Genomic DNA, 26,866 nt, shown 5'->3' with positions numbered 1-26,866 from the left:
GTCTTTTGAAATGTTAGACTCTGAGGTTTGTTTCTATACAGTCAGAATCACTGTAAGTCTTACTGTTATAAAGTAATAGAATTTTAAACACACTGAAAGAGAGGAAAAAAATATTCCGCCTACTTTTTTTTTGTAAACAGTTGCCTGCAGAGGACTAATAATGGGGAGCTATTAGCTGGAAAACACAGTGGGATCATAGCATGAAGCCTTACAAAGCTTTACCAAGCAAATTTGATTACAATATCTTAGAAAATGTGTCTTTTTCACATGTTTATCCAAGTTTATGTCTAGGCGGCCTTCTATAAAGGGCACTTGGAGACACCAAATGGCCCTTTGTAACCATTGACATAAAATGCTGTTTTTCTTGAATGCTTCAATGTACAATCATATTTTTGGGCTCTAATGAAAGGTTACACTTAGAGCTACTCTATTTCATGTCCAAATTCACTGTCAATAATTGCTGACACATAGTAAATGAAGCATAAACACTTTATAGTGTTGAAAAAATCTATATTCTTGAAACTATACTTGTAAAAATAAAGATACAAAACAAGTTCTATAGTAATAAAATACTTTTAATATTAGAAAAACCACAATCTAAATATATAAATGTATATAAAAAACTATTTAGAAATTTTACAATATTACAGGTTATTGGCAACATGCCACTCGTTATTACAATCACGGCTTGGCAAAAAGCACAAAGGCTCATCACATGAAGAACATTTTACAGTAGTCTTTGCATGGCAGTGCCTGCACCTTAGACGAACTGTGGTGCCGTCACCACTAATATGCAAAGGCTTGTGATGTGCTCTGTGTGAAGTGGGCGATGGAGCGGGTATGTCAGCAACCGCTGCCAGCTACTCACTAGTGTCTCCCTAAATGCCTTCTGGTGCATTGGCACCTCCCCTTTACCTTTTGTGATATGCTTGTAAATCAGTAAGGCATTCACAGTGGCAATGTCTTAGAAATGATAAAAAAGGTCTTATACCAATTCTGGGTTTTGTGGATCAGTTTATAATAGCTGATTAGGGCATTGGAAAGGTCCACTCCAGCATGCACCTGTAAGACAGATACAACAACATTGAGTCACATATTTTTTTCATTTATAATCTATATTCTACTATTTTACTTGCATAAAGTAACGCAGAAGCACACACAGACACGCACACACAGACACACACGCGCAAATACGGGCACAAATACCTGTGCATGAGCGCATACAAACACACTCGTGCTCGTGCATGAGCTCACCAAACAAAACACGCATCCACACTCAAACCTCAGTACCAACAGTAAAATGTTTCATAATACAATAAAGCCCTTACTTATAATCTATATTCTACTATTTTACTTGCATAAAGTAACGCAGAAGCACACAAAGACACACACACACACGCAAATACGGGCACAAATACCTGTGCATGAGCGCATACAAACACACTCATGCAGGGGCTCACCAAACAAAACACGCATCCAAACTCAAACCTCAGTACCAACAGTAAAATATGTTTTATAATAAAGCACTTACTTATAATCTATATTCTACTATTTTACTTGCATAAAGTAACGCAGAAGCACACACAGACACACATGCAAACATGGGCACAGATACCTGTGCATGAGCGCATACAACCACACTCGTGCAGGGGCTCACCAAACAAAACACGCATCCAAACTCAAACCTCAGTACCAACAGTAAAATATGTTTTATAATACAATAAAGCACTTACTTGTCGAGAGTGACGTCTCCCCCATCCAAAAAATCTCTTCCGCTACTGGGTCGACGGAGGAAACACTCTCTTCGTCTGAAACGTCTTCCTCCAACAAATCACTTTCACGCCTGGTACACTGCTCGACAACTTCTTCAAGTGAAAAGTTTCTTTTACTTGCTCTTTTCGACATTGTAAAACTTTTTAGACGCTCAATGCTTTCCTAGCACAGCATTAGCAGCTTTAGCGCACTGCCGCTAGTCACTGTTGGGATTTACGCACACAGAGCGCACCAAACAAGTGTATGTTTGTGCACGACCAATCGGGTTACAGGTTGAATCTTCCTAGGGAAGCTTTGTATCAATCTTTTCAGAATCTTATTGGCTATCAGATACGCCCATCATTTGCAAACTTTGACGCGACAGGATCGATCTATTGTCAATCAAATAGGGGAAGGTCCCATCCTCGCGCAAGGGCGTTCCTTGCGTATTCTTGCCTGTTGTCACCTCTGAGAAGCACCTATTCGCTCAAATGAGGTGTCAATCAAAAGGGCAGAGTTCAGCGGCCATTTTAAAATCAACACATCTGCAATGTTTACAAGTGAAGAGACGCTACACGACCGAATGCGTCGGAGACTTGGTGGCTTTGTCGGCTATTTATAAATGATACTACTATGTTCCTTGGATGTTTATTGACATATACATGTGCTGTGGACTAAATATTTCACTGAATTGGATTTACTGGACCCTTCAGAGTGTAACTACACCGTTTTTGTTGGAATTTTATGGATCTTTGGACTACAAGAAGGCGTTATAGGTCAGTTTACTCATTTTCATACCCTGTTTGTAAGCTGGTTTTTTGGTTGTTGGTTGTTTGACAAACACTCTGATTGCACTGACTGTGTTGACTGTATCTTAAAATGGTTTACATCGTTCGAATCACAAGAATCTCAGCTTTTTAGTGATATATGATGTGTTTAGGTTTGTCTTTTTTAAGTTGTTGTATTTCCCAATGTTATCAACCAAAACACACGCAGTGTGCCGCCGACGGTACACCGGATTCGGATCAGGTTAAAATGTCAGAAAATGTAGTTTGGTGTTTCTTTGATGAAATCTTTGCTGATATTATTGTGTATGAAGAGTTTTTCTCCTTGTCGTGTTGTTTTTATAAAGATGATTAAAAACATTGATCCATCATTGACACTGACACACACATTAATAATGTTTTTATAGATGAAGTGAAATTGATCTTTAAACACTGTTACATCTTTAAATGTAAGATCAGAGTTATGTTATCTCCAGCTGATATTCCTCCTGTAATAGAGGAAGATTTTTACATCAAATACCTGATGAGAATTACAAGTGTGAGTCATGAACTCAATACAGATTAATGAAGAAATGTTCATGTGGTTTAGGACATCTAACACTAATAGTCAGCTGTGTGATGGATTTATTTGACATTTAAACACACAGTGTCTCAGTTACTGAGGGATTGAAAGAGGAACATTACATGAAGAGATGGAGGTTAGAGATTTGTGGACAAACTTTGTAATTTCTGCATAAGACACATAAAGTCTCTGTTCTCTACAGGTTGGAGCAGTGTAATATAACAGATGAAGGTTGTGTTGCTCTGATTACAGCTCTGAGATCAAACCCATCACACCTTACACATCTGGATCTGTCTTGTAATAAACTCACAGATTCAGGAGTGGAGCTGATCTCTAAACTAAAAGATGATCCACATTATAAACTACAGACAGTAGAGTGAGTAGAGCTCATTTAAATTTCATTAAATTGCTACTTGTTAATAATGTAAACTGCACTTATTTAATAGTTTATTTACCTAGTACGTTTTTATATTGATTTTTATGACTTGTTTAGTTATTGGATTTGGAATTACTTTGTACGAAGTGCTTTGACTGAATAATTGTTTGTAACTTGTACTACATTGTCTTGTCTTTTACGTGTAACCTATGTTGTCTGCATTATGACGCTTTATCTTGGCCAGGTCGCCGTTTTTAATGAGAATGAGTCCTCTATGTGCCAACCTGGTTAAATAAAGGTTAAATAAAATAAATAAATAAATAAATGTTTAAAGTAAACTCATGCAGTGTCATTTAAATCCTAGAATATAAATATTAGAAATAAATGTAAATTGATCTGCTGCTTTTATAGGCTGTGTATCCTTTAAACCCAACAAACAGAAAATATGAAGTGTACATGAACAACACTTGATGCTTTGTCAGATCAACACAATAAGAATTCAATCCAATGTCTGATTCTGTTTACTAACTGTGATGTTGAGTTTGTTCACTCCAGGATTTAATACTGTGATCTTACTCTTCTTACACATTATATATGATGTTTGTTAATGGGGTTTGTTTGATAGGTCGACACCTCTATAGTTATGCACACTTGACTAGATGTTCATCTTAAACTCTTTTTATAACAACTTGGTTTTTATTTCATGTTTTAAGCATTATTTATCAAGTCATCAGAATAAAGACAGAAATAACAAGACAAACACAATATATACACAACAGATAAACACAAAGTACAGATGATAAATGATACAGATGAAGATTAGAAAAAAGAAGAGAAAGTCAACTCTTAAACTCTGATGGACACTTCACACAACTCTCTGTCGAGCTTTGACATTGATGCTGTTTCTCTTTATTTACACGACTGTCAACCTCCAGGACTTTTAAAATAAAGCATCACCTTCATTTTCTTACTGTTTGTGTGTGAACTCATAAAACTGTCAGTGTGTCATTATATTATACTACATACATATCAATACATTTATCTCTTACATTGACATCAAATATTCAGAGGAAATAAATTAAATGTGTTTTTGTATTGTTGTATCTCTTGATCTGACACTGATGATGATCTCATATCTGATTGACTTTCTCTTTCATTTTTATTCAGGACTTCAAGACAGAGAGTGTAAAGATGTCTGTGTGATCTTCAGTATGATCTGCTGGTGAATAAGAAGACACAATAGTGACATCACTTCCTCTTAACCGTATGAGTTGATTATTCAGTACAGGATCTGATCTGTGACTTTATCTAAATCTGACTTTGAAGTGTTGGAGGTAAATCTTCATCTTAACTCAGCTTCTGTCTACACATTTCCTATAAGAGCGATTTATCAGTCAGTGTAAGAGGAGCAAGAAATCTCATAGGATCATAAACTGAAGTAAATACTGACAAGATTCCTCTTCTTCTACACTGTTGGGGTTTTTAACTTCATCTTAAACTGAAATGTGTTCAAGTTCAGCACAACATTGAAGACTCGCAGCTCATTTATCTCTAAATCCAAATATTGGACGTCTTTGCTTTTGTGTTCTTCAGGATCTGACTGCAGGACTTTTTGATGATTATGTGATCAATTACAAAAAAGTTGAGACACTGAATGAAATGTAAATAAAATCACAATGCAATCGTTTTTACACAGAAAACAAATCAAATGTTTCCTCTGAGGAAATTAAACTTTTGAAGAATAAAATAAGGTCAATTTAAATTTGATGTCATGAAGACGTGTAAATAAAGTTGGGACAGGGTCATGTTTATCTCTGTGTAGTAAACAACTGCTTATGACTTATGTAAACATTTTATTGCATTGGTCTTAATAAACAGTACCTGTTGAATTCATTAAAGTTAATTAACAAAAGAAGAGGAAATCACTCACTGGTCCTTACTGTAACTTTTGTAACTTCGTAAAAAAGATTTATCCATATTGAATTTTAAATAAATTATTTTTTTGCCAAAAATCCTGAGTGTTGAGCTCTGCTATTGAAGTAAGTTTAAGGTTTATTATGGAATTTTGATTTCCTGAACAACGTTTACAAAAGTTACTGTAGTTAACGTGATTTCATTAACAGAAAGTAAATCAGATGTGAAAAGTTTACAATTCAGCCTTGCATTATGTAAACGTCTTTATACAGTTAATGCATGCCGGGCAAGAGGAATATTTATCTAATGTGGAGTAATGTGAAGTAATCAGCAATTATAGATTCATTCATGCTTTTTTAATACTTACACACAGTTTTCTTTCATGCGATATGGACCCCCTAAAGAAGCATTGGCCCCTATTTATAAGATTCTAGTTCTGTCACTGCATTACTGATGTTGTATTTTAGTATATTAGGTGTATAATGAGTGTGCGCATATTGTGAAATAATAATAATAATACTCTTTATTAAGGACACTCTCTCTGTCTAAACACAACAACAACAAATACACACACAAAGACATATCTCCACAGTCACTTATATACATATAAACTAAAACACCAATGACTCTACATCTTTGAAGAAAACCTGACTGAACTCTGTGCCAGATTCATCAATGTTAAAATAATCCTGTTAGAAGAGTCTGATAACCTACACATACATTTATATGAGATTTCATATCACAGCAGCACTGACAAACATTTGTCTTGCACTCCTCCATCATGACACCTTCAGCAGTAAACACATTCAATCATTATATGAGACATTAAACCTCTGTATGTTTCTTTTACTGTAACGTCACCACAGATGGGCAGTATACATAGAGGTACAATATACTCTAAAAAGTGTGGTCTTCACTGATCCTGAATCAATGTATTAACCTGAGTGCACACCACTGTCTGTAAATATCCCCAATCATCAGACAGGTCATCAGTTATATAGTGCACTAAATATTTATCATCATTACATATATTCAGGACATCGCCCAGATAGAGAGATGTCAGGAAATATCAGTTTATTGTCCTCTCTACTCCTAACAATCATAACATTGCTCTTTTTGGCATTATATGTAATATCAAAATCAGAACCACATTGAGAACAAATCCTCAGTAACTGTTGAAGACCAAAAACTATATGGACTAAAAATTACCAAATCATTTGCATGCATTAAATGATTGATAATAGTCTTCACAACCATACAGCCTAACTGCTTTGATAAATCATTCATATAAACATGAAATAAATAAATCAGACATGTCTCTCCGTTCACACTTACGTGCTACAACCTGCAGGTTAAGGACACAGGTGCTCTATGATGTTTGACGCAGTGCACTGATACAGGCCGGATGTGCTGGTGCTGATGTTTCTCAGTGTCCCTGCATCTGATCTGAGAACAGCACCATCAGTTATCTTATACATTTCATTCATCTGCACATTCAACACACACTTTAGATTTCAGTGGAGAAAATAAAGAAACTGTGAATAATGTTTCTATTGTCTATGACACACTGCAGAATAACTGTAATAACACAAATGTCCTGTAGGTGGCAGTGGAGGCGGAGTTTTCTTTAGATCTTTTAATGTATAATGTCTGATAATTATCCTGAAAAGTAAAGTTTTCAACCATACTGATATTTCAGATGTTACTACTGTACTATAGGTATACATGGACATTCATATTTATCCTGCTTTTATAAACACACTTTCATATTTTGCTCTTGTTCACATCAGTAGATATACAGTTATCTATATATAATATACAGTTCTGAAGAAAACACCATACAGTAGTATTACAATCTGAGTAATATATTTAGCATATATAGTAAGACACAACTCTCATTTCATATCCATTATGAGCAATATTTGCACTTATTACCATAAAGAAAATTAACCATGGTTTTATTAGTGTAGTAAGCAGGTTTTTAGCAGATTAGTTGATATTTATATTACCATAGTTTTACTATAAATAAAATACCATGTTTATATGGTGAGACCTACTACAAATAAAACAAACATAAAACTATGCTAACTATAGTTAAGTCATGCTTGATTTTTTTTAAGGACAATTCATCTCATGTGCATTAAATCTCATGGTGCTTTCATTCTTCACTCATTCATGTCAGTACAGTCTGCACACGAGCGACATCTCGTGGACTTTGATTGTATTGCATCAAATGAGTCATTCTGGAGACCAAACCCGAACTCAAAAGTAATATTTAATACATTTATAAACTGATGATTTTACCCCTGCTGATGTAAAACATTTCTGTTAGTGTTGATGTAAAACTAAGAGTAAATACAAGTTGTCAGAATTTATGTGTGAAACAGGAAGAGGCATTCACTCTGTCTCTCTTTCATCTTTCTCTGAATCTCTCTCTCTCTCTGTGACACGAAATAAACATATTCAATCATTACTTTACTGATATTAAATGCACAGACATCATGTAAAAGATGTAATAATGCAAACTGTTACTTTAGCACATGTCTAACTTTATAGCTGATGTAAAGTAAATGAACATTATAAATATAAACATCAGAGCAGCAGTTTTATAACTGCACATTTTATTCCTCTCATCATACACTTATTCACATTCATTTGCTTTTTTCGTGTAGTTCTTTTAATTCAATTCAATTTTATTTATATAGCGCTTTTCACAATTGTTAACTGTAGAACTGTAGGGGTTTTAGGTATTCTAAAAACATATTTTAAGAAAAATCAAAAATCATGCAATTATAATCATTTGGAATGAGATCTTGTTGTTTTTACAACGTTTTTACCAGCAGGTGGCGCCATATTTAGTGCCACTGAGATCACAGCCGTCTTGCGTGGAGATCTTCAAGAATGTGGCTGCACCTGTTACTGTAATGCAAAATAACCAGATAATCCAAAAACCTTTACCCTATCACTTTTTATATACAGACACAAAACAAGATTATTTAGAACAAACAGTATGAACGTGTGTTAACTGTTTAAAGTTACTGAGAAATAAATGTGTACTTAAATAAGAATTGAATCTTTAATTATCTATGATTAACGTGAATGTTTTCTCAGAAGAAACTTAAACCAATTTTATCACAGTGAGCACATCTAGTCATGTGGTGCTGCGCAGACCGAACAAAGTATGACATCACGTATCGCGAGGGCAGATAACTCTGTATGCTTTTGAATTGCTCTCGCGGTACTGTGATGTCATACGCCAATCGGTCCGAATAGCAGCCCTGAAGGTATTTCGGTTGAACACACCTCTTTTTCACTGCTGTCATTCATAAACAGGCGTGTTTTTTACATGTCGCCATTTGCACGACAGCGTTAATGTGTCTAAATGTTGAAAGTCACTTACGTGTAGGCTACTTGTTAACTTTGAGTAAAAACATTTTGACGGAGGTAAGTGTTTTGCCTCGTTACTTAACTCGATGTTTCTAATAAAAATAATTTCTAATTTTAAAATTAAACTTTTAATATTACTAATATAACTACATTTAATATAATTGATTCTAGTTACGTGTTTATACTCATTTAAACAGCATCTTGTATGGTGTTTTTTAAACATGCATAATATTTAATGCTCAGTGACTTTAAATTTTGTCAGAAGCATAACTTACAGAAACTCACAGGTTAAGACTTTGTACTGATTTACAAACACATTCAACTCATGATAAGATTCATTCATTCATTCAGAGTCTGAGGTGATCAGATTCATCAGTGGAGATCAGACTGTGTCTGAATGATTCATGGCTTTTTCACAAACATTCAGATATGGAGATGATTCTTCAAGAGTCAGGTATTCTTATTCAAGTCTGTATTAATGACTTTACTTTTATGTAAACACATGGGAATTACAATTTTTTTTACAAAGTTTTTTATATAAGGCCACTTTCTTTTTTTTATTAAAAATGTGATAAAACTGTCATTAATATAAATATAACTCTGCAAGTTTATATGATCAATTAATTTGTAATTAGATCATCAAATAGCTGTTAATATCTTTCTTGATGCAAATTAAACTAAGAAACCCAAACCACATATGACTGATAATGTGTCAGTTATCAAATATCTACTGTATAATGTTTTGTTATAGATCAGACTGTCAGAAGAGATCAGACTCATCTGAGATCAGCTGTGTGTCTATGAGGAGTCACTGGTCTATGGAGAAACCATTACATTTCCAGAACAGAGAAACATCACCTGGTCAGAGGTACAACAGCTGTCTAATGATCAGCAAGATATTTTAAAATGGCATTTTATGTATCTTTTAAATTCTTTACAATTTCTGTGTAAAGCTAAATTATTCTTAAATTATTAAAAATAATTAAATGATTGTCATTAGCCTCTTTCACACAGTAATTCTGGTAAATTACCATGAATTTACCAGAATGAATTTACCAGTAAATACAAAAATGTGCTGTTCACACACGCAGTGGCGTTCCGTTATTTTACCAGTAAGACATCATTCACACATCAGTATCAAAATACCGTTAAATTCGTTGAGAAAGCGGAAGTACCTGTAGCACGCAGCGAGCTCAGTGTTGTATTTGTAAACAATCCACGTCGTTCATATCCACGGTCCGTATTTTGCTGTTTTCACGTCTGTGGTAAACAGTCGCGAAGTTGCTCATGACCAAACAACATTGAATGAGACGACGTCAAACTGAAAATGCGTTTTTAACAACAGTACTGTTTGCACTTTAGGCTTCACAGAGGGCATGCTAATGACGTCGGCAATTCGGCGGTAAGCTGTTTTAAACAACTTTGTTGAAGAAATGTGGACGTAAACTTCAGGTGTCCTCAACTTTCAAGCAGCGTGTGTGGAAACGTCAGTAAACAGTGCGGGGGTAAACGCGTCATCTGTATTAAAACATTATGATTGGCCCGAAGCTGTCAGCACGGTCTGACGTCGTCCGTTCTAAATGCCGGTAATCCTATAATTTTCGTTCACACATAGCGCTTACCGGTAAATTACTGGTAAACTTACAACCTGTCTTACTGGTAAATTGGGAGCACTGATTTACCGGAAAGGTTCTGTTCACACATGATCTGTTAACTGCAATTTACCAGTAAATTACCAGTAAAGACTGTATGTGTGAAAGGGACTAATGTCTATGAAATGTGCTATAAATCAACTTGCCTTGCTTACTGCAAAATAATTAAAAAAATGCTGGAGAAATGTGACAAAAATCAACAGCAGAAGAGATCAGACTCATATGGAATCAGCTGTGTGTCCATGAGAAGTAATCAGTCTATGAACAAACCACTAACATTTCAGGACAGAGAAACATCACCTGGTCTGAGGTACAACAGCTCTGTATGCTAATATACTCAAATATGTGTTCACAAACTGTCGACTACATGGCAATAAAAAGCTGCATGCAAGTTTAATCAAACTGTTATGCAAATCAATTGAGCTTATACTATTTTAAGTTATTGACGATGAGTGATGAGTTGAAATAACTTATAAAACAAATTAAAAATTATACTAACTTAATTTATTACACAAAATGTGTATACTGTAATCCATTAATATCAGAATGTCTGATTGTCTTCTGTTTAAGGTCATTATTGTTGTCTGGATCAGATTCAGATCAGATCAGAGTGTCTGTGAGTGATCAGACTTTAAATGTTCAACACTCCAATGAAAGAAATTCTCATAGATTCAGGTAAAATTTAAGTATTTCTTATTTTTTTATATACTATAGAATAATGTTGGTTTTTTTTTCATGAGAACTGAGCATATGTCTTTTACACTACATTAATATTAGTTTGTAGATAAATACGATTTAACTTACATTGTTGTCATCATGACTATACAATAGTTATCAATGTCAGCTTGCTGAAATCCTGGACACATTTAGATCAAATCTGAGGAAGAAGTTTGAGTGTTTGTATGAGGTAACATCAAATAAGAGAAACCCAACACTACTGAATGAGATCTACACAGAGCTCTACATCACAGAGAGTGAAAGTGGAGAGATCAGTAATGAACATGAGGTGAGACAGATTGAGACACAATCCAGAAGAACAACAACAGAGGAGACACCAATCAAATGTAATGACATCTTTAAACCTTTACCTAAACAAGACAAACACATCAGAAGTGTGCTGACAAAGGGAGTCGCTGGCATTGGAAAAACAGTCTCTGTACAGAAGTTCATTCTGGACTGGGCTGAAGAGAAAGAGAATCAGGACGTCCACCTCATATTTCCACTTCCTTTCAGAGAGATCAATTTGATGAAGGACGAAACACTCAGTCTTTTAGATCTTCTTCATCTTTTCTTCCCACAAACAAAAGAAATGGAAATCTTCAGTGATGAATATAAAGTGTTGTTCATCTTTGATGGTTTGGATGAGTGTCGTCTGTCTCTGGATTTTCACAGCAGTGGACGTGATGCTGACAAACCTCATCAAGGGGAATCTGTGTCCCTCTTCTCTCATCTGGATCACCTCCAGACCAGCAGCAGCTGATCTCATCCCCTCTGAGTGTGTTGATCGAGTCACAGAGGTACGAGGCTTCAGTGATCCACAGAAGGAGGAATACTTCAGGAAGAGAATCAGTGATGAGAGTCTGGCCAAGAAAATCATCTCACACCTGAAGTCATCCAGGAGTCTCTACATCATGTGTCACATCCCAGTCTTCTGCTGGATTTCAGTCACTGTTCTAGAGAGAATGTTGAGTGAAGCAGAGAGAAGAGAGATCCCCAAGACTCTCACTGAAATGTACACACACTTCCTGATCATTCAGACAAACATCAAACATCAGAAGGACTATGAGAAGAAAGATGAAGACATGATCTTCAAACTGGGGAAACTGGCTTTTGAGCAGCTTGTGAAAGGCAATCTGATCTTCTATGATAAAGACCTGAGAGAGTGTGACATTGATGTAGCAGAAGCATCAGTGTACTCAGGATTGTGTACTCAGATCTTCAGAGAGGAGTTTGGTTTGTATCAGGGGAAAGTTTACAGCTTTGTTCATCTCAGCATCCAGGAACATCTAGCAGCTCTTTATGCTCACATCTGCTTCACAAATCACAAACAATATGTGTTTGATCAAAATACTAAACCAGGTCGGTTTTTTAACATTTTGGGCAAATTTAAACATAAATTTTATTATCTAAGTTACATCAGCGAGCTGTAGATGAATCTTTACAGAGTAAGAATGGACATCTGGATCTTTTCCTGCGTTTTCTTCTGGGTCTTTCACTGGAGTCCAATCAGATTCTCTTACAGGATCTACTGACACAGATGAGAAGATGCTCCTACAAGAAAGAGAAAACTGTTGAGTACATTAAACAGAAGATGAATGAGAATCTGTCTACAGAGAAATCCATCAATCTGATTCACTGTCTGAATGAACTGGGTGATGATTCACTGCTGCAGGAGATTCAACATTATGTGACATCTGAATCAGTAGTAAAGACCAAACTCTCCTCTTCACAGTGGGCAGCTTTAGTTTTTGTGTTGTTGATGTCTGAGCAGCATTTGGATGAACTTGATCTAAAAACATTTATTGGAGATAAAAATACATCAGATGAAGTTCTTGTAAGACTGCAGCCTGTGATTAAAGAAACCAAAAAACTACAGTAAGTAAAACTATCAGTTAAAATATAAATATTATTAATACAATTATTGTTACGGCTAATCTTTTAGCAAATTTGTTTTAGCCGCTTGAGATGAGTGGAGTATCTTCATATACGCATGTCTTGTCCATAAAGCATGCACAGAGATGCAATCGTAACATTAACGAAAGTAATTTATTAGTTCACAATCTCCAGTTTACTTTTCAATCAAAAAACAAATCAAATTCTCAGAAAAAAAACTTAAGGTGTGAGCATGCGATTCAAGAAACTGTTGCCCTCCACCCTCCAACCTCTCTCTGCCAAACAACACCAGCTGGCTATTAACACTTGCACTTTTGCGCTGTAGTGACGCGTCAAGGAGGAGGAGCAAGTTAATTCACAAACAGGTTAGTCCAGGTATTACACAAAATGTCTCTATATATTTCAATCATAATATCCGAACAAATTAAACAACCTTTAGATTCGTAATACCCAAGTATCTGGCTCCTACATCCTGGCCCCTAATTGGAAATGCCAAATGTCACTATACGTCAAAACCAAATTCATACATTATTTATCAACTCAATTACATAGTATTACTTGCATTCTATTCAACAATGTCAATTTTAACCCCCATTTTTTACAAATCATATGAACTCTCCCAAAGTCCATGCTATGCAACGTACACTCCATAGGGAGGGAGACAGGGAGTCCAATGGGTGTATATGTGGTGCGAGGAATAAGAAGTCAATGTATGTGCAAACATTGAATGTATATATGATGTAAAATTGAAAAGTCAATGTAATGAATTGCAAGTATGTTCTGATGTGTAAGAGCATGCAACAGTATGTGAAGGTTTGTCAGGATATGTGAAAGCATGCATATCATTAATGGACTATAGAAGACTGATATAGTATTGTCAGCTCCTTAAGCTGACTTTTCAGCTTCCTGAAGCAAACAGAGTTTGGTGATAGGTCTTTGTAGAATAGTGGTTCTAGTCTTTACCAAGACACTGCAAACTAGACATTTGGGCCCTGGCAGGGTCTTTACTACATGACCTAAAGGCCATGAGTTCCTTGGTGCTGTGTGCTCTACTATGATTACTATGTCATTTACCTTGAAGTTTCTCTTGGTATTGGCCCACTTTTGATGTTGCTACATCAATGAAAGATATTCAGTAGTCCATCTTTGCCAGAAGAGGTCTGCAAGGTATTGTACTTGTTTCCATCGTTTTCTAGTAAACAAGTCATTCTTACTGAATAGTCCAGGTGGTAATAGAGGCTTGCATTTCAGTTGAAGAAGATAATTTGGTGTTAGGGGTTCGAGGTCATTTGGGTTACCTGATACAGTTGTGATGGGTCGGTTGTTGAGAATGCATTCAACTTCACACAAAGCTGTTTGTAACATATCATCGTCCAGTGTCTGCAGTTTTGGCACTGAAAGCAATACCTTTTTACTAGTCTGATTAGCCTCACCCAGGCTCCTCCAAAGGGGGGTCTGCATTTGGTGGATTAAATATCCATTTGTCATAATTATTCAGCAATGTTTCTTGAATTTTGTGATGGTCAATTTGGTTGATGCAGTCTTCAATTCTTTCTGTGCACCCACACAATTGGTTCCACAATCTGGTCTGATGGTCAACGAATCGATTCTTAAATGTTAGTTTACAAAATAATAACGTGACGTTATCAGAAACAAAAGGCGGAACTCAAGTGGGGGAGCGGTGATGGACAAGGGCAACTTAAAAGAGCACACACTGCACGAGCACATAGCGGAGCTTACAACAGCAGGAGAGAAAGAACACTTTAAATGCTTGTAGGACTATACTGCATATATCTCTACATTGAATTTAGGGCTTTCACCATTACTCTATTCTTTTTGAGGAGTTTTAAAAAAATCCTTGAGTACATGTCGAGTACTCCTTAAAATAGCGGAGATGCGGTTTAGTGAAACAAACTAGAAAATTACAACATTATCAGAAGCATCCAAATAAGCGCTGCCTCTCTCTCTCTCTCTCTCTCTCTCTCTCTCTCTCTCTCTCTCTCTCGTTTGATCGCTCACACACACACACACACACACACACACACACACACACACACACACACACACTGTGCGCGTGGATCAGCACCTGCGTGAGCCAAGAATGCGCATCCTTGTGAATTTTGGAAGTTAGAGACGACTAAGCTGCAGTGGCCTGGCATACGATTTATAAAAACACTTTTGTGAGAAGAAAGGCGCAGCAACTCAAAAAGACCTGCGTGTTTCGCAATTACTCTAAAAGACCATAATGACAATTTTGCGCGTGGAGCAGCAGTTAACTTATGTGCGATCTACCGGTATTGCCTTTGAGATATACGTAATGGACACCCCTGCCCTAAACCATCCGCTGACTGTTTAGATATAACATGAATATACTTCTGTAAAAATATGCACATAGTTTGTTATTCAGTTGTTGGGTGCGCTGCATTATATAAATACAGTAATACTGCCGATCACTTTGTATAAAGATGATGATTAGACGCTTAACGTTAGTCAGTTCGTGGAAGTTAATGTCTGTTAACATATAGAATTAATATGTCACGTTTAATGACTATTTTTACTGGTTTTAATGTCTTACAACAGAAAAAAGACATATATGTATATAAGAATCACATTATTTATCCCTTAGTTGCATTAAAGTACAGTGACAGTTCAGAGTAGCAAAAGCGCAAACATTAACCTAGCTTTGAGAGCAAATGTGACATAATGACGTCACAGATATGCACATTAGTACGTCAAGAATCAATTCTGAATCGAATCGAGACCCAAAGAATCACGATTCATGAGGGTCCCAGGGATTACCACCCGTAATATATAACTCCTCAATAAAAAAAGTTTTAACTGTCATGAAATCTGTACATTTTTAATCGTGATGTGATGCTGCTTAGCTGTATCATGTTATTAAAAACTCAACATTTTTACCGCAGTATGTTTAACACACTTTGTTAACACACAGTTAACTCACTTTGTGTTTGCTGCGCTTATTTGTTTAACTTAGTGTTATTACATTATGCACTTCGGTCGTCATTGAGACTAAGGGATGCAGAATCATTATTGTGTTTTGGTGATTGTTATTGGCGTTTTAATCACACTAGGCTACTTGTCTGGTCGAAATAAAATAAAATTATCTTTCACTTGGACTTTTAAAAAATCCACTTGTCCCTGATAAGCGGACAAGCGTTGATGTCGAGCCCTGCAATGTGTATTTTTAGACTGCTTCATTAGAATAGGTACAATCTTTACAACTCCTCCGTTGTATTGCGTATGTCAGTTCTACGTAGTTTTTGTCCATTTAATTCATAATTAATCATATTATGCATTGCAGTGAGGTTGATCACATTTATGCCCCCCTGAAAAAATAAAAAGCCCATCCGTGAATTTGTTTCTGGCGTTGGATCTGAATAAGAATATGCCATCCCACTTAATGCTTCATCTCCGCCGTTCTCACAATTTTTATCGTTTGCATCCTAGGATGGTGGAGCTAAGACGTAAGGAAAGGAAGCAAGGAAAGGAAATGAGGATGCACAAATAAGAATAAAAAATCATCCGTACTTTATCTTGGAGAAAAATACTCTTGAACATTTTCAGAATACTCATGTCAATCATCAAAGACCAAACAGTCAAAAGTAGTTTTGCCAACTGGCATCTCTACAAATGTAAATCACCAGACATTAAGGGCTCTCTCATACACCCGGCACAATGCAACACAAGTTTGCTGTTGTTGGTGTTGTTTACATTACATGCAACTATGCGTGATTGCAAACAAAACACCTGAGATTTTGATTTGCTTACACCTGTGGTTGTGACTTCTAAACCGGGGTCTTTTGAAGTTTTGACCACTCCTTTGCAAAACGTTTTAAACAGAAGAAAGATCAAACAACCATGCATTGGGAAAATTAATTGCTTTATTTATAGTACATTTTATATAGACGTGTAAAACCATATTTTGGCGGATAGTTTTTTACTTTCATTGTTTCAGTTTGCCTGCCCATTTAGTCTTAATAATTAACGTTAAACGAACTTGGCTTGCTGTTCTCGAAGGCAGCGCGAATCTTGGTCAGGCTCGAGCCCCAAGTTCAAGTAACAGAACGCAAGAAAAATGCAGTGAAGGAGGCACTGACTCTCTCGTTTACCATATGCTTTTAATGATGATTGACACCTACGTTAAAAGTGTAGCCGTTAATATATTATTACTGCAGTAAAAGAGTTTATTTTGATCATGGTGCCACGATCGCTGGATAATTCTGAAGTTGTTTTACAGTAGAATAAAATAATTACTTTTCAGTCATTTGCAATGTCACACAGTTGAACGTCTCCGCTTATTTACATGATTTGCGACGTACATTTGCAAATGATTCATTAATTCATACCTCTGCAATTCTTTGATCGATTGTGTTTTAGAAGTACTGTATGCTCAAACTCTGACAGCAATGTGATGGCCGCTGCACTGGTAGAGATAAAGAGAGACCACGAAAAAGAGAAAGTGCAGCTCTGTACAAAAGTGGAAATGATTTATGTTATTTCAAGTCGGCTCTTAAAGTACAAAATACCCGATTAAGCTATTACGTAACTATTATACAATTTTTTTTCAGGACGTTCTTGCGACCCGGTGGCAACTTGTCCACGACCCGGTGGTTGGGGACCTCTGGCTTAGAGCACCTTTAAACTGTGTTAATAAGTCAGAATGGAATAGCATTAAACCACCCCTTTAAAATATTTGGCCTTTTTTTAGAGAGTGTGAGGAATGAGAATATGCCATCTCACTTAATGCTTCGTCTCCGTCAAGGAAAGGAAGCAATGAAAGAAAACAAGGATGCACAAATAAGAATTGAAAAGCACCCCTACTGTATCTTGGAGAAAAATACTCCCAAGCCTGCAAAAGGGTGCAGCACAAAGGCCCAATAATATAAACTAGGGATGCACCGAAATTTCGGTCGCCGAAAATTTCGGCCGAAAATGGCATTATCGGTTTCGGGCCGAAATAAAAAATCCAGCCGAAAATGTAAACCGAAAATGAATGTCAACCACACCCCTCCCATCTGTGCGCTTGGGTTTCACTCACGGTGATCAGTCGTCTCCCACCCCTCCCCTTTGTGCTCAATAGTGCTGCAACGACGCGTCGACGTCATTGATTACGTCGACTATGCGACGCGTCACGCTGTTTACATTAATCTCGCGTAATGGCGGCTTCTGCTCCTCGCAGTGTTATCCATACATTTATTTGTTTGTGTGCGCCACAAAATCAACAATGGCCGCAACATTTACATTTTTATTTTCATTTAAAACGGCGTCATTTATTGTTGTGAGCGCTCGGTGGTGCCTCTCTTGTGCGCGCGCGCTCTCTCTCTCTCTCTCTCTGTGTGAAGCCCCTAGACAGCACCTCTCATACATGACACTGAGTGAAAGAATTAAAAGTTGGCTGTGTTTTCCATGCGGATTCCTCTGTGTACTTGCATTTTCACGTAAACGTCAGATGTTACTGACAGAGAAGACGACTGATTCGAGTTTATCATGAAAGGTTAGCAGTGTTTTCCCACACACTCTGGTTCTCTATGTGCTTGTGCGCGAGCTCTCTCTCTCCTATGCCCGCGTATGTCTTCTGTAGTAACTCTGTGTAATGGCAATTTTGTAATTTGTGCCGAATTGTCTGCGATGTCTCGTTTATAAATCAAGATTTTAGTAACTTAGTAGTTAAAGTAACAGCTGGTTGGATTAAACACAAGGTTATTGGATCATGTTTAGTCACTATTTTAATAGTCTTTGGGGTGGTTTCCTGGACAGAGATTAGCTTAAATCAGAACTAGACCTTAGTTTAATTAGGAAATATAATTAGTTTAAACAAACATGCCTTACTAAAAACATTACTTGTGTGCATTTTGAGGACAAACTAAAGGCACTGATGTATTTAAAGATATGGCAGTGCAAGATGTTTTCAGTTTGGACAGCTCTTATATTTATTTTAGTCTAGGACTAGTCTAATCCCTGTCTGGAAAAACGCCACTATATGTCTGACAACAGAACAGATAATATGTGAAAATAGCATTCAGTTGTGTTAAAATGCTAATTTCAGACCTTATTAATGTACAACTTTGTTCTTTTTTATAAATGTTTGCAATATCTTTATTGTTTATTAGATTTTTCCCACCTTTTTGCTGATCCAAAAAATAATCTGATCTGTGCCACAAAAACTGTAATGTGATCCGAACTGTGAGTTTTTTTTATTCGTCACACACCCCTAGTAAAGTTAGTACACAGTGATAGCCATAAATGCAATTGTACTAGTAATTGGCATAATAATTTATTTCGGTGTTTCGGTTTCGGTTTTTCGGCCTTGGTTTCCTTTTTTCTGTTTCGGCCAAGAATTTTCATTTCGGTGCATCCCTAATATAAACATAAATTTGTTAAACAAATGTTATTGAAATTAAATTAAATTGAATGTCACTTTGTGCATAAACACTTTAAACACTCATAAATCTTACATAATTTCTTAAATTCATATGCAAAGGAACAAAAGTGCACGTAGATATCTTGAAGTGCATAAGCAAAATGCTTTAACAGCAAGAATGTGTATTTATATTAACACAAATGTAGCTAAGATACTATCTACATATACATTTACAAATAAATTTACAAAAAAATAAGATGGTTAACTTAATCTGCAGCAAATGCTGAGCGTTTTTTGCTGACAATATTCCCTGATGAAAATATGCTTCGCTCTGACTGACAAACCAGGTAGGGCTCTCATGGTGAAGCAATTTTTCCCTTGTGACAAGCGTAGTACAGTGTGCGTATGTTTTTTATTGCATTTTTTATTTAAATTTTTTAAAAAAATTATAATTTAAGTCCAGAATAACAAGATTCACTGAGGTAGATTGCAGGGTGCTAAGTGTCTTTCTTTTTATATGTCTTATGAGAAGATATTAACACAACCTATACTACAGCTGTTTAACTTTACGTTTCAAATCTGGACGATGGTCTAAAAAAACACCACACAGCACTGTTAATATGTATTTATGTGAGTAATATTCTCTCTGACTCAGAATCCTCACTGTCTTTTTCCACTATTTTTCAAATTAATAACGGAAGCATGCTCTGCATAGTTGGCTGAGCCGTGTACGCTTTGTATAACAATCTGGGTCAGCTACGTCGTCATCACGTTGCGTGAGCATCCTGACACACATAAAATTTTGTTTTTGAAAATTCAGTTTTACTTTTGAATATGCATATTTTTTACGTTTGACACATATTTAAAATTCAAATTTTAATTTCACAGCCCTAGTAAAATAAAGACATTGGAATAAGATTCCAATCATGAAATCACATATAGATTATAGTGAGACTATATAGAGATCATTAACATCTGTAATGGATAGAATTTTAATCTCAGTAATGTAAGTTGAGTTCATTCAACAATCATCACAACACTTCAACTCCTACTGAAGATAAGATATTTTGATAAAAAACATTCAAATTAATTTATTTTTGGGGATTAAAACAAAAATCTTTCAGAAAGACAAGCATAAGAGAAAATTTAATAATTTGTGATTAAAAAATGAACAGTTCATTTACTTTAAAATCTCACTGATGTGTTTCAGTAAATCACAAACGCACATAAATTAAACTAAAATAAAAATGTCCATAAACACAAAATGATGACAGAAAGAGAAACAAATTCAACTCACTGTAGATTTGATCTGTGTGTGAATAAACTGTGTCATTGTTCTTTACAGGTTGAGTAATTGTAATATCACAGCTGAAGGTTGTGTTGCTCTGACTTCAGCTCTGACATCAAACCCATCACACCTGACACATCTGAATCTGTCTGAGAATGATCTAAGAGATTTTAGAGTAAATCTGATCTCTGATGGACTGAAGAATCCTGACTGTAAACTGGAGATACTGAAGTAAGATTTGGATCTGATGCTCATTCAGAAATCACATATAGATTATAGTGAGACTTTTTAGAGATCATAACATCTGTAATGGATTTATAGGATTTTAATCCCAGTAATGGATTTGATAACTGAAGTTGAGTTCATTCAACAATCATCACAACACTTTTAACTCTTACTGAAGGTCAGATCTTTTGATAAATAAAACATTAAACTTAATTTACGTTTGGGGATTAAAACAAAAATAATTTAAAAAGACAAGCATAAGAGAAAATGATGTAATGTGTGATTAAAGAAACCAACAGTTCATTTACTTTAAAATCTCACTGATGTGTTCAGTAAAACGCAAATAAATGAAACAAAAATAAAATGTCTATAAACACTAAATGACAGGAAGGGAAACAAATTCAACTCAATGTGGATTTGATCTGTGTGTGAACAAACTGTGTGTCTCTGTTCTCTACAGGTTGAGTGGTTGTGATATCACAGACGAAGGTTGTGTTGCTCTGACTTCAGCTCTGAGATCAAACCCATCACACCTGACACATCTGAACCTGACTAATAATAAACTAAGAGATTCTGGAGTGAAGCTGATCTCTGATGTACTGAAGAATCCTGACTGTAAACTGAAGCTACTGAAGTAAGATCTCCTATTTTTACAAGTGGTTGCTTAAAGATGTTTTACATTAGAATCTGAAAAATACACAGTTTAAGACTTGTAGCAGCAACCAATTTGCTATTGACTCAGTGGAGTTAAACTTGAGCTTTACGCACACAAAAACTATTGTATAGTCTTGTATAAACATGTTGTTAATTTATTGAACGATGAAACTATACATACTTGATGAAAGGATGAGCCAACCACTCGTGGTAGCGTGTATGCATGTGGTAAAAACTGTTTGGGTTCCCTCCACCGAGCCTCCCTCATGTGATTGGAACACATGTTTAAACAGTAGAGGTCGACCAATTTATTGGCCGATTTTTGGCATATTTAAAAAAATCGGCTTTGGCCGATTTTGCTGCAAAATTAGGCCAATTAATAGGCAGGCTCATCTGCGGGCACCTAAGCTTTGTTGTAGAACTCCAAGGAAATGTTTTTCGTGTTGTTACAGTAACACTTTGTTTACAGTTTTGCGCTGCTCAGCCTGGATTAGAACACAACGCCTCCGATTCGCGAATTGACTCCTTTGAACGGATTCGTTTGAATGAACGGTTGAAACAACAGATCTGTCCCAACACTAAACTCACAAGACGTCACTGTCAGCACAATCAGTCACTCATAGCGCCTCAGAAATGAGAATGTAAATGTGTTTAGAAAGATTTGCCCTAAAAAACAGTCTGAACTAAAAAACATAGACATTTACTATGTTAACTTTATGATGAATAAATAATTTATCAGGTCTACCAAATAAGGATTTTATCCTACAAAGCAATAAAAGCCATGGTAAAAAACGGATCAAAGATGATGACAGCAGAGTGTCAGGTAATATCTGTGTCTGATAAATGCATGGTGCAGAGGAGGTTGTACAATTCTTCAGAAAGACCAGTCATATTTTTTTAAATACATTGACTTAAATAGTGACATTTTTACATATAGAAAATCGGCCAAACATATTGGCCATTGGCTGCCCTGATTTCTAAACATCGGCCAGAAAAAAAGCCATATTGGTCGACCTCTATTAAACACCCTTTGTGCACATACTACCCCCCATTGGTGACAGCCCAAAATAAATGCACAATACATAATAATGGCTCCTACAGTTTTAAAATAAATAATCCAAAAATGAAAGGAATAGACTACGCCACCTTGGGCTATGCCAGAGAATTACGGTTCACTCAAGTATTACTTAAAAAGCCCAGGTTCACTCTACTAAATGAAATGAGCAGAGGACATGGGTACCAAAATACACTTTAGTTTATTTGTACAAAATAGATGAAAGCAATGCAGAGATGATTCTTGTTATTTCTCAACTAGTTGTTGCACTGGTAATTCACAATAAACACACACACACACACACACACATACACAGAAAAACACACATTCTGGTTTTCATGTTTTGTGGGGACATTCACAATAAACAGCAGGCGGTTGACTCAGGACAGTGGCAGGCAGGGGGCGTTAGGGTGCGCTATCCTGGTAGTTGGCTACAACACGGTCAAAACAACAGTATGCACATCCAATATGGAAATCCTAGAATAGTTCAATGGGGCTAGCTGGTCATTGGCTACAACACAGGCAAAGCAGCAGTAAGCACATTTAATATGGAAATCACTAGAATAGTTCAATGGGGCTACAGGGAACTACACTGCGACCAAAATGGTCGCATATGCGACCTTTTGAACTGCCGTTGTGACCTTAATTTTTAATGGGTCGCAAATTTGCTACCTAATGTTTTAGACAATATGCTATGATTTACTATGAGCATTTATTAAAACAAAAATGTGGATTTTAAGAATACGTTTTATAACGTGCTCTGAGCCTTCAACACGTTGGCTTCATTTTGAGTGAAAGCACGTCGTGTCTCTCCCCATGAGTGTGGGTTCGCGTGCTCTCTGTTTCTCAATGAAGTGGGTGGGACGCAAAGCAAGCGCAGTGTCTTCCATGTTTCTGAACTTGAGCAGAGGTCTTTCTTCACTGAGGACGCGGGACAGGGGTTTATATTTTAAATGGTCAGTCGTGTCCGGTTAGGTCCTAGTTTAATTACTTTGGGTCCCAAGTCTGATTAATATTGAGGTATAATCCGAGTCGATTGGAAAAGTGCCATGAGCGCTACCGCACTAAAGCTCGAGTGCAGTTTCAGCATGCCTCCGGTTTCTATGGTGATGGTTCTTGTTACATTTTCTTTCTCACATTTTTTTAAATAATCTTATTATTAATAAACCATATCTTTTCTAAAACCATATCCATATTAAGTTTGCACAGATATTGTAGCAAAAAAGCAGTGCTAATGTCAAGCCCATTGCACTGAACGAGCAAAGCAATGTAAAGTCTGTCACCAGGACAGCAAGTAGACTTTTAAATCTGAAATAATGAGCGTATTAATCGTCAAGAGAGAAATAGAAAGATAGAGCAGAAGCAGTTAAAGTGCCTGTCTAATAGAATTTATAACCATTATAGCATCAGTCACATTTATAATCTATAGACCTGCACTGTCTATTAATATACTATACATAGTGTTGTATTATATAGAGTTTGATAAAAGGGGTCTGATTGCTTCATATATCAGTGCAAAAACAGTAAGTGTTTTCGTGGTGCTTTGACAAACAGTGTCAGCTTTGTTAATGGCAAAAAAAGTTTGGGGTGGTTAGATTGATGAAATATAATGTGAAATTAATATTAATTTTCAATAAATCAAAGTATTGTGTTGTGTCACACATTATTAGTTCTTTGTCACATGTATAGTAGACCATTATTTGTCAGAGGGTAATGATTGCCCTTTTTACCGGCTACCACCACAAGTAAATTTCAGATCTGTGGGAAACACTGCAACGTTTAAGAAAACAAGAAGACATGTGGTTTAAAAGATGGCAAGTAAAATAAAAAGCATATCTGTATGCAATACAGTTTCATTATTGTTCATTATTATCCAGAGCGCCTTAAAGGGACACAAGGCAAGTCTGAGTATTATTTCTCTACTAGCTCCCCCTAGTGTCTGGGAGTAAATGCTTTCTATATCTGAGACTTGACGAGACTGAAGGACACCGGGTCGGATACAGCGAACTTGCAAGTGGGGTTTTCTTCCTACAGACGGTAGGGGCGGGCGAGAGAGTCTTCATTCGTCATGTAATGAGTCATTTAACCATATACAGACTTACGAAGATGATTTATTAACATAAAAATGCTGCCTTGTGTCTCTTTAATATAACTTGAAAAAAATATGTGCGGACGTCACGTGACCTGTGAGCATGATGGCAGCATAGCGTCTCTGCTCCGCTAACCCTACTCGTTATAATTTATATTTCCAGGATTTTTGTTAATATTTAGACAGGGTGTTGTTTGTTTTGACATTGGATATCAACGATATGACGTCTCGTCAAGGTAAATCGTCCGGTAGGCAAGTTCAGCGTGACCAAATGCACGAGGCGGACAGGACCGAGGAGGCCCTCGCCACCATGATCGCCTCCGCTATGGAAAAACAGCAACAATTCATCGAAGCACAGTTTAAATCTCTGCAAGACAGGCTGGATAATATTCAGTCGGAGCTCTCCAGCTGTTCAAATGGGGTGAGAGAGTTACGTGACCGATATTCCAGCCTGAGTAGCCGTGTTGGCAAATCTGAGAAAAACTACGATAGGTGCGCCACCAGATTAACATCATTTGAGGAAAAGTTAGCGGATTTAGAAGACCGAAGCCGCAGAGATAATGTTCGCATTATAAATCTCCCGGAAGGTGTGGAAGCTTCGAGGATCATGACATATATTTCGGAATCTTTACCTGTATGGTTCCCCTCGCTGATCGAGACCAAACCCGAGATCATGAGAGCTCATCGCATCGGCCCTCCGAATAATTCTGGCAGACCTCGCACTGTAATCATGAAGATGCTACGCTTCACTGACCGCGATTTAATTATCCGGGCATCGAGGAAATCTCCAGTTAAAGTCGACGGGAAAGAGGTCAGATTCTCCGCAGACTACAGTCCGTACACTGTTGACCGGCGGCGCTCCTTCGTGGAAGTTACCAAAAAAGCACAAAAATTGGGCTTTCAGACCTTTCTGCTGTACCCTGCGCAACTGAAAGTAATACGCGGTTCGGCTCAACACATTTTCAAGTCCCCAATGGAGGCCGAAGACTTCCTAAGCGATTTCTCAACTCCGGAAAGTGATGCAGTGTAAAGTCTCACTCTTACAAATCAGAGGATTTGTTTTCTCTCTCTCTCTAATAGCGAGAGTAAGTCAATATGTACCTCGCACATCACGGTTTGATCGAGCCTCATTTGGTAACTTTTTCTGTCAATTTTGATCCTGGATAGTTTTGTTTATTGACATAATTGAGTAGGGAGCGGTAAATGTGTGTCTGCCGCCCTGCTCGGGGTCACGTTGTCCAGTAAATGGTTATTATATCACCCGTTTGGTGGTTTATGTTTGCTGTGTTTTTGTTTCAATTGTTATGTTTTTGTTTTTTCGGCAGTTGCCTTGTTGTATTTATTTTCTTTAATTGTGGGAAATTTTGGGGATCATGGCGACCGGGGTGGGTGGGTTCTCTCTCCTTGTTATCTCTTATATACCGGTGGTGCCTTTGATTTGCTGCTTCTGCATTTTTTGATGATTGATAACACTTAAGAGTTAGATTATGACTTCGACAAGGCTTCATATAATTACTTGGAATGTAAATGGTCTGAATAACCGCATTAAACGCACTGCTTGCCTGGATTATCTGCATAGACATCAGGTCGATATTGCACTTATACAGGAATCACATTTGGAAAAAATAGATGTTAACAAATGCTCTAATAAGTTCTATTTTGTGGCTGCCTTTTCCTCATTAGATAGCAAGTCGTGCGGTACTTTGATTTTGTTGAAACGTAAACTTTCATTTAACATCTTAGAGAGATATAGCTGTGAGGGGGGTAGAATATCATATATTAAGACGGTTATTTCTGGTAAGAACATTGCCTTCATTTCAATTTATGCCCCTTCTCATTTTGATTCCAACTTTCTCCCTGATGTTACAACGATCTTACTGCGTATTCAAGACTGTTTTTTAATTATAGGGGCAGATATGAATGCTGTTGTCAACAACTCTTTAGACCGTTCTTGTGTACAGAATTACCCGGCGCAACTCTTATCATCCAATGATTTAACTAAATTTATCTCTGACCTTAATTTGAACGATATATATAGATCTTTTCACCCCACAAAGAAACAATACACATTTTACTCGGCTAGACATAAAAGTTATTCTAGATTGGATTACTTATTGCTGTCTAATGTTTCAT

General features: G+C 36.6%; 1 long non-coding RNA gene and 2 pseudogenes across 1 annotated transcript; 2 read left to right on the top strand and 1 right to left on the bottom strand.

Annotated features, from left to right (window-relative positions):
• The window catches only part of LOC129437111 (protein NLRC3-like), a 433,660-nt pseudogene that overhangs the window by 308,331 nt on the left and 98,463 nt on the right, over positions 1-26,866 (top strand).
• LOC129418594 (uncharacterized) lies at positions 555-1,807 on the bottom strand. Its single transcript, XR_012367937.1, has 2 exons — positions 1,734-1,807; positions 555-1,062 (listed from the first exon to the last, which is right to left on the bottom strand). It is a non-coding gene; the product is annotated as an uncharacterized lncRNA (long non-coding RNA).
• Positions 9,181-13,027, top strand: LOC141361542 (protein NLRC3-like; annotated as a pseudogene).

Source organism: Misgurnus anguillicaudatus, chromosome 24 (assembly GCF_027580225.2).
Source record: "Misgurnus anguillicaudatus chromosome 24, ASM2758022v2, whole genome shotgun sequence".
Taxonomy (NCBI): Eukaryota; Metazoa; Chordata; class Actinopteri; order Cypriniformes; family Cobitidae; genus Misgurnus; species Misgurnus anguillicaudatus.
Note: the sequence above shows the minus strand (reverse complement) of the source record. Positions and strands in the feature narration are given on the sequence as shown.